We start from the raw sequence: 15,495 nt of genomic DNA, 5'->3' as shown, positions 1-15,495 counted from the left end.
TCATTTTCCAGGTTAACCCTCCACTTTCAGTGGCAGTGATGGAGAGGTCCTTCTCACAACCACTCCAGGATAAAATGATAAGAAGATTACAAGTAAAGCCTGTCTTTACCATTTCCACATCCCCTGTCAGATAGAGCAAGGTAAATTACAATGTTGGCCAGAATGTATTGATCACACACCATGTCCTCACGCGATGAGATCACACAACCTAGGGTGAAAGGAACTTCACAGAGGATAAGTACAGTAATCTCAGGGAAGTTTATTTTAACCACTAGGGTTAAATGAGTTCAACAGGCAAGGTCTTATAAACTCTTGTCAGTACAACCAATAGCTTTAAAGCACATTCATTCAGATCCATCTGGTGATAAGGAGTCCAAAGGATTGCTAGTGTCATCAGGCCGTCAGATTCATAGAAATTCAGCCTTGCAACAAAAGAACACATGCTTTGCATTAAGAATTGATTGCGGCATTTCATGCTTGCTGTAACCAAAGGCAGAATGTCTGAAGAATAAAAAAGTACAGGAAGAACATTTAAAGAGATAGAAACAGGGCAGAAATTCCAAAAGGCTACTGCTATGGCATTGTCTTGCATTTTCAACTCTCACAATACTTTCAGAATCTATATCATTGAGGCTGTAAAATAATCACAAATTAGCCCTTCCTATTGACCCAGTTGCTTTTTCTTCATAAATAATGTAGGCAAGTTGAAGTTCCAAACAATATTTCAAAAGTTAAAGAAGGAGGAATAAGGAAAAGATGAAGCACATTGAGATTCTGCAGTTTGGTGGCATGCTTGCCCAAAGAGAACAGACAAGACTTATGAAGATATTGGAAAATGTGCAATTGTAGAAGAGTTTTGATACAAATGGGAAAACAGCAAAAAAAAACCTTCAATAGTTGGACTGACAGTAGCTCCTGGAACAGTGATTAATCTTCTGAAAGAGAAGTCAGAAGGAATGTAATTATGAGAAATGCCACAGAAAGATCCATTAACATAGACAATGGCTTACGCATGCAGGAGATAACAGGTTTGGAGGAACATTCTGGCTCACAGCTGTAGAGTTTGAATTTGTACAGCTCAGGGTTAAGTAACAAATATCAGAAATCAAAAGCTGGCTTAAATGAAAAGGAAGAAAATGAATCCAAATTGGAATAAAGGAGGGAGATGATCATGTCACTTCTTTACCATTCTGCAAAGACCTTGTGTTAGATTACCTAGAAATGGTTTTACAAAGATTTAATTAATTTAGTGAAAACGTTGGCTGATACAATGCAAATAACAAAATAGCAGAGGGAAAAAATTGATATGAGTGCATTAAACATTAATAATGTTAATCTGTTCTAACATCACAGATGGCAATTCCTGATCACTCAAATTCCACACACGTTTCTGAAAGTCATAAAGATTGCTGACAATTTTAGAATTTAACTCTTTCAAAATGAAAATCTACTCTTAGTTCAAATTATGCAATGTTTCAATTTTTAATCACTGAAATTCCATTACTTTCTTTGCGTATTTCGAACTATTGAACAATTTACTTAAAAAGCAACCAAGAATTGCTTAATAACAATAGAATTTACCTGTAAACATGATCATATTAAGTAGAGAATGTGAACTAGAAAGTCAGTCAGTATTGGAGTGTACTCCATTATGAGCTGGCCAAGTGAATGTGCTTGCATTTAGTTCTATATTGATGGCCTAATAACAATGGTCATACAGGAATTCTTTTCAGGATTAAAAATAGTGCACTTCTTATTTATCATTCACTTGTGGGATATGGGTGCCACTAGAAGGCACCCATTAATTGCCTCTCTGTACTTTGCATAAGCTGCAATTTTATGTGATGGATCATTTTTTTGTTCTGACAATGTGATCTTTCGCTGAAACACAAACAAGCAATAATGCAGATCCAGTCTGAACAATGAAACAAACATTTATTACATGCAAAAAAATCAAAATTGAAAAATCTAAACTGTTTAGATATAACATAAAATTTAAAGATTTTGAAACAAATGTTAAAACATATTCCCAATAATCTCAAAATCATTTCTTTACAGTACTCATACCAGAAAAATAAAAACAGCCTCTTGTCTTTTAGTCTACAGGCTTTAGTTTAATTTTGGCTTCAACTTCCAGACTGGAGAATCAGATAGCCTCTTCTTGGACCTTTCCTATTTTCTCTACTTGAACAAATGTTGCAGGCTTGTAACCAAACACTTCTGGTCTGGAAATTTTAAAATTAAATCCTTAAACTGAGATAACCTATTTCTTAACTGTTCTAAACTATCTGATTTTGTAAAGAACAACTGTTTTACACATTCAGCTTCAGGCAAGATATCTCAAACTACCAAACTGATACTGAAAACTTTTTCAAATTATTGAATTTACCTTATTCAAAAGAAAAAAAAGAAACATAATCTCTAGTATAACCTGAAAGCCTAATAGACAAATATTTGTTTTTTTTTTCATTCATTAAAAGATTTCCCAATATAAACAAATTCCTATTAGCCTCCAAAAACTATTTCTCTCAGTCTTCTTTTTTAGAAGTCATCATGACTATAGGAGAAATTATGAGTTAATCAAAAAAGCCTTCCCACGCACAGAAAACCCACATGCCACTAGTACAGATTTGAAAAAATGCAAAATAAATTGTAATAAAATATATATAAATCACATACATTGCATAGTCCACTTTTTGAAATATCTCCCATAAAGCTGTTAGGTTCAGAGCTCTAGGTGTATGATCTAAAATGCATGATAAAGCATTTTTTGTTTGATTTTTTTACAATAAGTCAAACCTTTCTCTTTCAATGGCTGGATAAGAATTTTATTCTTGACAGTACAATGAAGCATTTTTGGATCGCTCCTCTTTATTAGAGGTATGATATAATTGCATGTTATTATCCAAAAACAGCAATTTTCAGTCTGATTTCTTCAAAATAGCCACTTAATGTTAATCCAAAGGGTTTTTAAATGCGATGTTATGATACAAATCATGTTTTAACTGGAAACAAAATTAAATTGGATTTTATGCTTCCATCAGAATTGCATGGCACAAGATGATAATGTTAAATTACTATCTATGCCCCTGATGTTGGCCTACACGGCATGTGTTGCAGGTAGATGTTATGATTTCACTTTGTTGGTTTGATAGTTACTACTATACTTAAGGTTGTATCTTTACGAACAACTGCCAAATTTGATGAGTGTGCCCAATTCTGGGATTCCTGGCCTCATTTCCAACTGTTCCAATTTGATCTGAGACAACTAATTAATGGGAAATCCCTGTCCTTCTGACCTGGCTTACCCCAGTGGGGATGTGGTGGGGGTGGACATTTCCTACTTTCCTGCAATTTCTGTAGACTTAGGCTTGTTTTTCTTTGACTCATGTATTATGACTCATAAGAGGCATTCTCAATCATAGTCTGGATTTAGGAATTTTATTTACAGGTAAGTTCAAAAGGTTTTACATATGCTATCCATTCCTTTGCTTGTCCCAATGACATCTACCTAACTCATGCTCCCTGTCCACCCGCTTGGCCCCTCAATCTACCTCAATGCCAATTCATTCTCTTATCATGCTTCTTCATTTCGTATGCACAATAAATATTTGTCATATAATAGCATTTCCTTGAAAGTATATAACTGCTGTAGGGAAAATTGCATTGACAATTCTTCCTACAAGTGTCACTCAGACAAAACCATTTAAGGGTAGAGAGCCTTTAGTTACATTACACCTCTTAACTATACGTAAATAAACATGAGACATTGATAAAATTAATGACAGAATGAACCACATAGACTAAACGCAAGAGTTCATAATGAGGCTTGGCAAGGAGTTCAGAGTCTCAAAAAAAAGTAATCTGAATTGAATTCTGCATTAACAGTTTGTGAAAGTTTAGTAAGAACATGAGAATCACGAGCAAAAATGGACAATTCAGCCCCTCGAGCCTGTTTACCATTAAATATAATCATGGCTGACCTGAACTTTATGTCAACTCCACTCTTTCCTGCCCATTCCCCATAATCCCTTAACCCATGGATAATTAAAACGCTGTCAATTCCTCCTTAAACTTACTCAATGTTGCTTGATTAATACCTTTAAGTAGTTATAATAAGTGTTTCTTCTAGTGATTTTTTTAATTGCTGTCTCAATGTATATTAACAAGGTTAAGACCTGTAAAATATTTGAAGGCTGTTATCAAAACATTAATTGTATCATCTGATTAATACTTTTATGGAGTTTTACCAACATGAAGTTTATTTTTCAAAAGAAAATTTGTGAATGAGTTTTCTCTCTCTTTCTTAGCGGCTTCACATTGGCTACTGCTATTATATGGCTCATTCATTATGTGCATACTGGGTTGGTGGTAACAAAAAGGCATAAGTTGATGAAAATGGGAATAGAAAATACAAGAGGCCATGAAATTTGGGTAGGGGAGTGGGGAAATGGAAAGATTAAGTGCTAGATTGTTTAAACTGCTTCACTACAAATGGATTAAAATCTGAGGGAACCAAAGCGATCCTTCTAAATATCCTGCCTTGCTACTCACCCACCTCATGGCCACCTAGCATTTGCTGCTATGGTCATCAAGCCCAACTCTATCTCCAATTTAGACTGCCACAATAAAAGTTATACATATCTGCACACTTTAAACTAGGGCAGGAAGTTTCAACATTTGAGCTTTCCAACTTGGGAATAAAATATGGCCCTTGGTGTTCAAACATTGTTTTTGTAAACAAGATAGCTGTGTCATGCTTGTAGAGACTACTTAAAAATTTAAGTCATACAGGGTCAGTTGTAGTAACAAAGGCCTAATGCAATTGAAACAATCATTAGAATGGGCAAGGGAAATGAGGACATAATACCATACAACAGAATTCTTATCAGGGTCAATATCCACATCTCTCCCAACTGCACAAAATCCCAAGATGCCCCTCTTTTCCCCCAACATTTTCTCAATATTTTTTGCATTTCACTTATCCGGATAATTCACAAGAAATGCTAAATAAAAGAGAAAATAACATTTATACTGAATGAGCTGAGAGTGAACACTAGGTAAAGCTATCTGTTTCAGTGGTAATCACCAATTACAGGATGTTGCTGTCAAGCCAAAATGATATTCTATGTAACTCAAAAATGAGTAATGTCACATATGAATTTCAATGTTAGTGTGATGCAAGGTATGTAAACCAATATATGTAATCCCAAAGACCAATAGGTCACATCAAATAGCTTTTTCCTTCAAATGTTTGGAACACATGAAGTACTGCCTATATTCAATAAGAACATGCACACAAACTTTCAACATAATGTAATTCTGTGACTGGAAAATATTTGCTAAATATTCTTGAGTGTGGGAAGAATTACACTGGCAACCATTTAGATATGTCAGTGGACTCACAAGGTGGAGCACTTGTGAGTCCTCAAAACTCCATTTATTAATACACAGGACCCAGTGCTTTACAAGCAGACATTGTACCTGTTTCAATTCAACAAAATAGTTTACAGCAATTCTCTAATTCATTCTACAAACAATGGCTTGGACTGATTAGAGTCAATCTGCCTGGTATAATATTTTTTTTAAAAATGGCAGTACACTGTCAGCTAACATTAATGTAGGTATTCTCTCTGGCACACTTGTACTAATCAGAACCATCTTGCCAGCCAATCAGCACTCTTCCCTCATACAGTATATGCATCGTTTTCCCTTTATTTTGCTATTTCTCGAAAATTGTCTTGATGAGTGCAGCATTAAAAGTTTTAACTTTTTCCAGCAATGCTGAATTACTCCACAACAAAACAACTATCATTATCATTACCGTTGGTTACTGACTTCTCCCTTTGGTTACTGATTTCTCCCGTTGGTTACTGACTTCTCCCTTTGGTTACTCATTTCTCCCGTTGGTTACTCATTTCCCCCTTTGGTTACTGATTTCTCCCGTTGGTTACTGACTTCTCCCTTTGGTTACATTAATGTGGACTTCACCAGTTTCAAAATCTCCCCTTCCCCCACTGCATCCCTAAACCAGCCCAGTTCATCCCCTCCCCCCACTGCACCACACAACCAGCCCAGCTCTTCCCCCCCACCCACTGCATCCCAAAACCAGTCCAACCTGTCTCTGCCTCCCTAACCGGTTCTTCCTCTCACCCATCCCTTCCTCCCACCCCCAGCCGCACCCCCAGCTACCTACTAACCTCATCCCACCTCCTTGACCTGTCCGTCTTCCCTGGACTGACCTATCCCCTCCCTACCTCCCCACCTACACCCTCTCCACCTATCTTCTTTGCTCTCCATCTTCGGTCCGCCTCCCCCTCTCTCCCTATTTATTCCAGTTCCCTCCCCCCATCCCCCTCTCTGATGAAGGGTCTAGGCCCGAAACGTCAGCTTTTGTGCTCCTGAGATGCTGCTTGGCCTGCTGTGTTCATCCAGCCTCACATTTTATTATCATTATAGTTTGTTGGCCTCTGGTTCACGGGATTGCCAAAGTACTACAATCCCTTGATTGTTATGAATGGATACTAATGAAAAGTCTTACAAAGAACTGTCTTCTCATGAAGGAAGTTTTACTTATTAAACAAATTATAATTGTGCATATGAAGGATCAACTTGGATAACTGTGAGGCTGGAGACATAGCAGAACAATGGGAGGTTTGCCAAATGGATGGAGTTAATCTGGATTAAATATATCATTTTCATATTTATCAGACATCTTGAAGCTTTCACCTCTCCTGCTTCAGAATTCATAAATTTCACATTGTTAGAATGTTTGCTGGGAGCTTTTTTTTTAATTCCTTACAGCATTTAAAGTAAACTGGACCTTTTTGAGGTTTCAAAAACAAAGATGCTGGAAAAGCTCAGCAGGTCTGGCAGCATCTGTGAAGAAAAATAAAATCAGAGTTAACGTTTTGAGTCCGATGTCCCTTCCTCAGAACTCAGTTGAGTTCTGTGGAAGGTCACCAGATCTGAAACGTTAACTCTGTTTTTTTCTTCACAGGTGCTGACCGATCTGCTGACAGATCTGCTGAGCTTTTCCAGCATCTTTGTTTTAGTTCCTGATTCACAACATCCACAGTTCTTTCAGTTTTTATATTGTTTGAGGTTTAGCGAATGGACAGGATTTAATAGTTTCAATAATATTTCTAATTACAATCTTCCTTGTGATTAAATAATGCTAAAAGTTCAATAAATGTAGGTGTATCAATCGTAAATTTGGTATTAAGGTTAAGTGAAGCAGATTTCCTGGAATTCTTGCTCTCCAAATCAAAACTATATGGGCGATAAAAGTATGCAGATCCAACCACAAGGAGCTTAGTCATAGCTTTCGTGTTTACCTCCAATAGGCCATCGCTGTTAACTTTGGGAAAGCTGAATTTGGACCTCTTTCAATTTCACTCAGAGGAATTTGCAATCTTGTCCCCACCTTGCCAGATCGTGTCACAAGGCAACTGCTGAGCCAGTTAACAGTATCTCCACAATGGACTGTATCTGAAATTCTATATGTCATGCATCTCAGCTACTTATCCTTAATCTTTGCCTTGAATATATTTTCATAAATTCATTGTAAACCAACAATTACTGTTACTGCACCAAAAAGTTTATCTTGAATGTATGATCATTGAAATTGCTATTATAATGATATACATGAATGATGAGCGCTTGACTTTCAATGTTTGATTTTAATACCTGGGACATCTTGTAGAATAAAATAGTGTTAAACATGACAAATACTGATGTAAAATGGTGGTGCTGGGATTTCTTGACTAGATTGAACCACCTTGTGAAACCATCAGTGAATAAGAATCAGTCTGAGCTAGCTTAGCATCATCACCAGAGGACTGAAGCATAGATCTGTTTCTCTTGGCTGATTCAAACCTTTCTGGAAGTTACATGCTGACTGAGATGTAAGACTGTCTGTGATGTTTAACAGTAGAGCACAGACAAGGAAACATGGAGTTACAAATAAGTAGCAGAGGCCAATTTTTCTGTCACTCTGTCTCTCTCTTAACTTTAAAAGGCAGTACATAGAAAGAAAACTATGGATTGATAATGGCAAATCTGGTGAAAGTTCATCTTTCCTCCTCCATCTCCATTCTCACTCAGGGTCAGAAACTGCAATGAAATGCAATTGGAACAAAAATCACCACTCACAGAGAAGCCCAGGATATCTACGACTTTGCCATTATGAAGAAGGCGACAGTGGCTAAATGGTTGGACTCAGTTCTTTACACTTTTATAAATTAAGAGTACCTTAAGGCTTGTAAATGCAATTGCTATTTTTGTACTTTTCTGTGCCAGACCTTTCTCCCACCCTCCTTTTGTGAAACTTTTTTGCCTGTGTGGTGAGTAGTATTTGATGTCAGATTTTCTTATTTTTCTTTAAATTTAATTGATAATGAAACTTTCTTTTACTCAAGAAAAGCTCAGAATTGGTTCTCTTTCATTTTTGATCCTCTCCATTAAATTTAATGAATGGACAATAGCTCTGTGTAAAAGAAAGGTAAATCTGTTGTTACCACCGACTGAGAGGAGTTTTAAAATAAAAAGACAATGCTCCTCCTCATTTGATCATAACAAACTCCATACTCATCAGTCCCCTTTTGATGCTGCGCTTGTAACATGTAGAATGTTGACTATTGAGCCTCTTGCAAGTTTTCTTACATTTTGTGTCATTTAATGAACAGTGAAGCTATCTTTTGTGAGCAGGTGTGTTAATTCTTAGCTAGAAAGAAGAATAATGTTTCAGAATACCATCATTTCCAAAAGTTGAATCTATAAAATACATTGAAAATAATAGAGGGTCAGATCTAAAATAGCTTCTCATTATCGATGTATCACAAAGTTGAAGAGCTACTCATGGCCATCATTCACATATAGTCTCTGTGTCCCCTCTCTTTGCCCATTTTTTCCACTCATCGGATACCAGGGACTTTGTAGAGGACGCCCAACATTCATGAAACTGTCTGGATTGATTTTGATAAGCAAACTGAGACCAGCTATCAGGGACAAAAAAATACCCAGTATAATTACGTGCCTTGGGGGAAGAAAGATGACCAGGGCAGAAGTAGGACAATCATTCAATCTATATCATAGGATATTTGGATCCATCTGAACAAGGAATTAGCTTGACATCTCTTCAAAACCTCCAAAAATACAATGGTGCAATCTCATGTCATAATATTGTGATGGAGTGAAGCTTCCAGTTTGGGCCCATTTGAAGATCAGGACAGAAGGTCCAAGTTGGATTGGTCTTAAGAAGAAGTTATAATTTTCTAAATTTTTACCTCAAACCCATTTACATAATCCCAAGGATAAAATCTGTCATAAGGCAGTATAATTGGGCAGAATTTTAGAATGAATTTTTTTTAAACTGCTTCAGAGGTACTCCTTGATATATTCAAGAGTGGTAACTTGATCAATTTTGGAGAATACAGATGCAAATGCATTGAACACAAAAAAAGTTCTTAATCGCAACATCAGTCCACCATCTGTGGAAAAACTTGATATTAAAGTACTGAAAATGACTCTTGAAAAAGTATTCAGAACCATTTTTGAGTTATGTTAGGATACAGTAGTCAGTTTGTTAGTAAATTTAAAAACGAATTAAGTTCAGAAGCCCTTAACAGGTTCCTATTAGCCTCCTTGCATCCCAAAGGGAGCCAGCTTAATTTTTAAAGCCTCCATGAAGGTTTGCAAATGAACACAATTAGTGGAAATTCCAATGGTGATTAATTCACCCTGGGGATATTGATGGTCTTGTGGGAAGGTACTTGTTCTAGTACAATGACTTTTTTTGAACTAGTTCGAATAATTGTGCAAATTCGCGTTAAACTCATGTTAGCTGCATTTAAATTCTGTGATCTTTTGTTTCAGACAAATTGAATAAAAAAGTGTAAATGAGTAGAAACCCAATTCCAATATCACCTTAATGATGCAAATACAATCTGTTAGAAGATAATTTACCAAAATTCAAAGACTCTAACTTCCTCCTGCTGCTCTACAGAGAATTGTTGGCATGAGCTTCTGGAACTCTTCTGATTTCCCTCCAACTGCTCTTTTCAGCAATTGAATGCACCTTCGTTTGATTCTTCTTTTATGCTGCTAGAGCATTTTCCAATCATGTTTGATACAGATTTATCAACAGGTGTTGTGCTTAACCATCCATAAACAGTTCTCACCTCGCACTATTTTCACACAGTTTCGAGATGGGATTCCTAAAAACTGAGATGCTGCAGAAATGGCTTTTGTGACAAAACTACTAACAACATTTTGTAATCATTGTTATATTTATATACTTCCAGTGGTAACCGATACACAATTGATTTGAAAAGCAGTAACTCTTTCAAGCTTTGCTGATGACAGCATGGGATTATTATTAAAGTTGTCTGACTACTGATAGACAAGAAAAGGCATCACAACTCTAAGTTGTGCATAAAGTAGCAACATTACAACATGGCAAGAGTGACCCACCTTTGGATCACTCAGGAAATTAATGGTGGTATTAGAAAATAGGCTGATAATGTTACAAAAAACAGCAGAAAGTCTGTGAATTGCAAACATTGGCGAAACAAGCAAGGCCCACTGAAAAGTTGATAAAACAGAAGAAAGTGGAGTATTTTCATGGAATACAGGCATTGCAGGTGAGGCGAGCATTTATTGCTCGAAACTCCTTTCCCTTGAACTGACTGGCTTGCTAGGCCATTTCAGAGGGCAGTTTAAGAGTCAACCAGTACTGATCGGGAGTCACATGTTGGCCAGAATGGAAAGCAACCAAAGGCCCTTCGTCCTCAGTTATACTCTCTTCCACCCTCTTCCATCAGGCAGAAATAAAAGATTTTAAACACATATTGTTAGATTCAAGAACAGTTTCTTCCCCACTCTTATTATATTTCTGAATGGACCTCTCAAATTTTAAATTGAATGTTGATCTCACCATCTGTGCACTTTCTCTGCAGCTGTAACATTATACTTTTCATTCTGTTCTATTACCCTAATACACTTCGTATGGTCTGATCTGCCTGTACTGCTGCAAAAACATTTCACTGTACCTAGGTACATGTAACTATAATAAATAAAATAAAATCAAAAATTTCCTTTGTTAAAGTATTGTAGTGAATGAGATGTCTTTTTTTTAACAATAATTGAAGATTCTGGTCATGATCACCATTACTGAGACTAGCATTACATTCCAGATTTAGTATCCGAATTTATTTTCCACTAGCTGTCAATGATTGGATTTGAAACCATTTTCCAAGAGCATTAGCCTCTGGATTACACATCCAGTAGCATTACCACTGCACAACTATTTTCCTCAAATTAAAGTGAGAGTAAGCTCGGCATAAGTGGAAAGTCAAAATGTAAGAGTTTAAACCTCTATTAAAAAAGGGTTGTTGAAGGAAATGTCGTTCCGGTTGTAGTAGAATCAGAAGACGTTATCATAGGGAATAAGAAACTGGCAGAGGCATTCATCAATATATTGTTCTCAGACATATATTTCTGTCTCACTGTAGAAGAAAAAATTGCATATCAGACAAAGAAGGTAACATAGGGACTGAAAAGAGTGAGGAAACTAATGAAACTAATATTAACAGAGAAAAAATATTGAGCAAATGTAAGGGACAAAATCTGTTAGTCCCTGACACCTGGTGTCCTATATTCAAAGGTTTTCAAAATCAATGCTCCAGAGACAGTAGATTTGATTTTCCATAATTCTTTAGTTTCAGGAACAGTTCCCACCAGTTTGGAAGCTGAAAAATGTAATAAACCTTTTCCATAGAGGAAGCAGAGATGACACTGGAAACTACAGGCTAGTTAGTCAAAGATCAATCTTTGTGGAAATGCTAGAATCCATCATTGTAAGTCTTACAATGAATTTAGAAAAGCATAGTATGATTACAGTAGTGTTGAATATGGACCTTACCTTTAAGAACGTTCATTTCTAAGGGCTCCATATATTGTGTGTGCGCAATGTTGCAAATCTGCCTGGCAGTTATTCTGCTCTGCAATCTGCAAGTTGCACACACACACAAATCAGTTGATTTTCTATAACGTCTACTTCATAACTTGGAATATGTTTTACAGTTTTAAATAAATTAACCAATGGAGTTAATCAATTCCTGATGAGTGATTAATTCTTAGACCATTGTCATTAACATAATTTGGTCACAAGTGATGGAGAACATTATGTTCTTGAAGCTTAGCATGTGTGAACAGATAGCCAGCAATTCAATCTACAGATGGAATACAGCATTGATAGGCTTAAATTGTGCTCACATGCATGAAACCTGGTAACACTGGATTTGGAATATTGTGAGCAGTGTTGGGCCCCATATCTGAGGAAGGATGTGCTGGCATTGAAGAAGGTCCCAGGGAGGTTTAAAAGAATGCTCCCATGCATGAAGGGCTTCTCATTTAAGGATTGGTTGAGGGCTCCGGGTCCGTACTTACTAGAGTTTAGAAGGTTGAGAATGGGATCTATTTGAAACTTATGGAATACTGACAGGCCTGGATAGAGTGGACGTGGAGAAAATGTTTCCATTTGTAGGAGAGACTAGGACCTGAGAACATAGCCTCAGAGCAAAGGGACGAGTCTTGACAATTCAGCTATGGGAAAAACATTTTCAGCCAGACAGTGGCTAATTTGTGAAATTCATTGCTACAGAGGGCTGTGGATGGCAAATATTTAAGAGATAGGTAGGTTCTTAATTGATAAGAGGATCAAGGGTTAACAGGGAGAAGGCAGGAAAATGGGGTTGACCAACATATCAGCCAAGATTGAATGACGGAGCAGACTTGCTGAGCCTAATAGCCTAATTCAGTTCCTTGACATCTGGTCTTGTGGTCTTATGGAAAGATCTCTCGGTACCTTTGCTTCTTACAATATTGGAAAGTATTCGAGCCAGGGTAGCAAACGCCATTGGCAGGGAAAATGCACAAGAACAAATCCTGATGTAACATTTTTTTAAAAGCCACAACATGACCCAAATGGATGATACGAAAGGAGTACCCTTCAACTACAATAAAGATCACCTAGTATCCCGTCAAGAGCTCATACATGAAGTGATTAGCAATCCAGAATTTGATGATGTACATAACAAGACAAAGAGTAGGGAATAAGTGTTCCACACTATCAAGTCTCATGGAAAACATTAAGGTCGTCACACTATCTAAAACATTTGCAAAAATCCAAATAATTTGTCCTCAGAAAAATGGTGGTAATTATAAATACTGGGACAGGTACAAGTGTCAGTCTTCGACCTGTGCAAATCATAAAAAAATTGGATTAGCAGATATGGAAAGCTATAAAGCCTGTGAATGTACAACTTCCAACATACAATGGTTCAACAATTCCATATGAATGATCAAAAGTGCTGAAGTGCAAGTTCAATCAATCTGCATGTGCATTACAGATGGCCTGCATTATTGCAGCAATGAGGGTGTGCAGAACATGTCATGATCTCACACGAGTCTCAATCCATGGAAGCAGTCAGACATCAGCGATACAACAGAAAAAGCAGTAGGCTGTTCAAGAACCACCTGCAGGACTGAATAGGAAAGAGGAATGGAACACTTCTCTCTATTGTGCATTAGTGGAGCTGAAATCTCAGCTCTCTAAGGTGGAGAGAAAAATGAAACTTCAAGAGGAACAGGCTGAACCACCTCTTTAGGATAAATCCAAACTTGAGATTACCATCTGCAAGATGATAAAGCCTTTATAGATATCCCTACTTGGCACATAAGGATAAATGAAGAATGACGTAAAGATGGAAAAGAGAAAAATAAAGAGAGAAAGAACGGAGGGAAGGAAGAAAAGTTGTATCGGATAGCTGAGCGGTCTCATTGGACCATGTAATCTGTTCCTGCTCATGTTTCTTGCACTCTTGAAATAAGCAGAGCTATGTTGCCATTGGCCTGGTAGTTACTTTCAGAAAAAAAATACTTTTTAGTGTCAGAAAGTTTTTTTTTTCACCATAATTTATTGTTATTTAAAAATTAATTCATGTAATATTTTATTTTGGGTATAGAATGACTTTTATTTGGTATACCATTTATTACAAATGCCTTCAGTTACTTCGGCCTGGGCCACTGAAAGAGATAACAGGTTATTTTTTCAGGAGATAAATACTGGAATTATGGCATTTCATGCAACTTCAAGTATACATTCAGACAAGAATACAATTTGCATCATTATGAAGTCTATACTGTTGGGTCTGGCCACTTTTCTGTTTGCTGAGGCTGTTAACCCTCAAGAACCTGCTTGGTGTTTTTAGCAAGGCACTGACTTTTCTGAAGATGATGACTTCAGCTTGTACAAGGGGGCATAGCTACAAATTGAGGGGTGATAGATTTAAGACAGATGTCAGAGGCAGGTTCTTTACTCAGAGAGTGGTAAGGGCATGGAACGCCCTGCCTGCCAATGTAGTTAACTCAGCCACATTAGGGGCATTTAAACAGTCCTTGGATAAACATATGGATAACGATGGGATAGTGTAGAGGGAGGGGCTTAGATTAGTTCAGAGGTCGGTGCAACATTGAGGGCCGAAGGGCCTGTTCTGCGCTGTATTGTTCTATGTTCTATGTTCTAACAGACCCCAACATGGCTGACATCTGCTTTGAATTCTCGCACTGAGTTGACCGCTCTGGACCCCTCATAAAGTTTGTTGTCACCAGTTGGGTGCTGCACTTATCTCTGCCATAATTTAAGCATGTGTACTTCAGAACTGTATTGTGTATGTGTGTGTTCAGGAATCAAAATGTGTTGCTCTTCTCATTCTGATTTGAAAATGTCAACATATTGTTTCTGATTGACAAGACAGAAGTGCAGGATGACATTTGGCCTATCTTATTTATCTCCGCCCTTCTATCTGCGTTCAGCCCTGCCAAGATGGCAAGAGACGTCTTCTCCAAAAGAATCAAGAGCTTGTAATTTTCCAATCCTTCTACTGAAGGGAAACTGTTGTCTTGAAACTAGCCCTATATTGCCATTATGAAAATTTAAATGACTTTATCCAACTTAAGAATCCCGGATGTAAAATGAAGGTGGAAGTAGCAACTCAAGAAAGTAAGTTCCTTTCACCATACTCCTTGTGAATTAAGAAGAACAGTAGTGCTCTCTCCAGCCTCTTAAAGAAGCCTTTAGTCTCCATCTCCTGCAGCTAATCTCTATCTTCTCCCCGCCATGAAAGAAAATCCCTATCCCATGTTTCATCATCTGTCCTGCACTGGTATTTTTCTGCTGAAATAGAAATATGTAAACAAAGTGTTGTTGTAAATTGCCAAAACTCCAAAGCCCTCAGCCTTGTTGTGATCCTCATTCATTTACATCTTCTTCATATCCCTGGTGGGCTATAATTTTGTGTTAACTTGTTTTCATCATCAGCATACACTTTGTTTCATTCCTCCCCGAACTTCCAATCAATCGCTATCAACTTTATATAATAATAAAGTTGCAAATTTGGGTAGAGTACTCATGGGTTGGGAGGCAAGGAGTTA

The sequence above is a fragment of the Stegostoma tigrinum genome, chromosome 33 (genome assembly GCF_030684315.1).
Source record: "Stegostoma tigrinum isolate sSteTig4 chromosome 33, sSteTig4.hap1, whole genome shotgun sequence".
NCBI lineage: Eukaryota > Metazoa > Chordata > Chondrichthyes > Orectolobiformes > Stegostomatidae > Stegostoma > Stegostoma tigrinum.
Note: the sequence above shows the minus strand (reverse complement) of the source record.